The 1,339-nt window shown below is 35.5% G+C and overlaps 1 protein-coding gene across 1 annotated transcript in view; it reads right to left on the reverse strand.

Annotated features, from left to right (window-relative positions):
* The window catches only part of LOC106533971 (serine-rich coiled-coil domain-containing protein 2), a gene marked incomplete in the record, with an annotated part of 44,447 nt that overhangs the window by 24,753 nt on the left and 18,355 nt on the right, over positions 1-1,339 (reverse strand).

Genomic DNA, 1,339 nt, shown 5'->3' on the forward strand with positions numbered 1-1,339 from the left:
TTATTTTATAGTTAAAATAAATGTTTATCAAATAAAGTCTAATGTTACAACTAATCGGGGATCCCTTTAAAGAAATCCTGCTGGAATGGAAATGATTAGATTTATTGTGTGTTTTTTTTTTTGCTCTGAACCCAGAGCAGTAAAACATCAACACATATTATGCATTTGTTCATTTATTGCGAATCATATCATCGCAGTATTAAGCACTGTTATCGCAGGTTTTCCCAGTATCATGCACCCCTAGTTTGTTTGACCAACTTTATGCTTTAATTCTGCATCTGAAGAAGCTGAACTATTCAGATTTAAAAAGGCTTTTGTCTAAAATCCAGCTGAAAACTTGGCAGCGTCACGAGCATCAGATAACCAATCAAATGTTGCCTCAAGCGTCAACAAACAGTCTTGGAGGTGTGGATGTTTTCACGAGAAAAACATTTTAAAAAAGGCAGAGGATAAATCCGGAGATGCTCTGTCGGTGATTAACAGCTGAAACACGCAGCAGCCGAGTCCAGGCATGTGTGTGAGCGTCGACGGAGATAAAACTGAAACAAGCCACACCCATCATAAAAAACAATCAGGTGTTTCTGCACCTTCAGAGAACAAGACGTTGTCAGAACACATTAATGTTTCACAGGACACACCCTGAACAACCTGATAGTGTCTCTCTCACACACCTGACAGCAGCAAAGGTGACTCAATGAGGGATGATTAAATTCCTCTAATAAATACTCTGTAAAACAGGATCACATTCTGAGAAGTTTCTGGTGCAGCAGAATTTATTTGCTCTGAGGTATAAATTTCTATTTGATTACAGCAGAAATAACAGCAATCAGGCTTCAGTTACTGTTCTCTGCTCCAACATAAATAATCCCCTTTAATTCATAAATAATATTTACTCTAACATGCCCTGGAGGATCTGAGACTGACACGCCTGATTTAGAGTAAATCCAGGATTGCGTTTGAAATTCTTACACTTTTCATAAAGCAAATTCAAGCACTTTTCACTTTAAAATTACTCTTTTTTTTTCAGTAATAAACATAAAACAGCTTTTATACTGGTTATACACTGGATAACAGGGCTGTGTATTGGCAAGAATTTGGCGATACGATACATATCATAACAGAGGGGTCACAATACGATATATCCCGATATATTGCGATACTGTAAGCAAGGAGATATATCGCGATTTTTTTTGTCCAAAAATTCTTTTAAATAAAAACCTCTTACAGGGAAAAAAAAATGAAAAACCAAAATTCATTGTCTCAGAAAATTCTAATATAACATAGACATACTTTTGATTCATTTAGCTGTGTTCTGCTTTGTATGTATTTTATTTTATTT

The sequence above is a fragment of the Austrofundulus limnaeus genome, unplaced genomic scaffold (genome assembly GCF_001266775.1).
Source record: "Austrofundulus limnaeus strain Quisiro unplaced genomic scaffold, Austrofundulus_limnaeus-1.0 Scaffold1065, whole genome shotgun sequence".
NCBI classification, from domain to species: domain Eukaryota; kingdom Metazoa; phylum Chordata; class Actinopteri; order Cyprinodontiformes; family Rivulidae; genus Austrofundulus; species Austrofundulus limnaeus.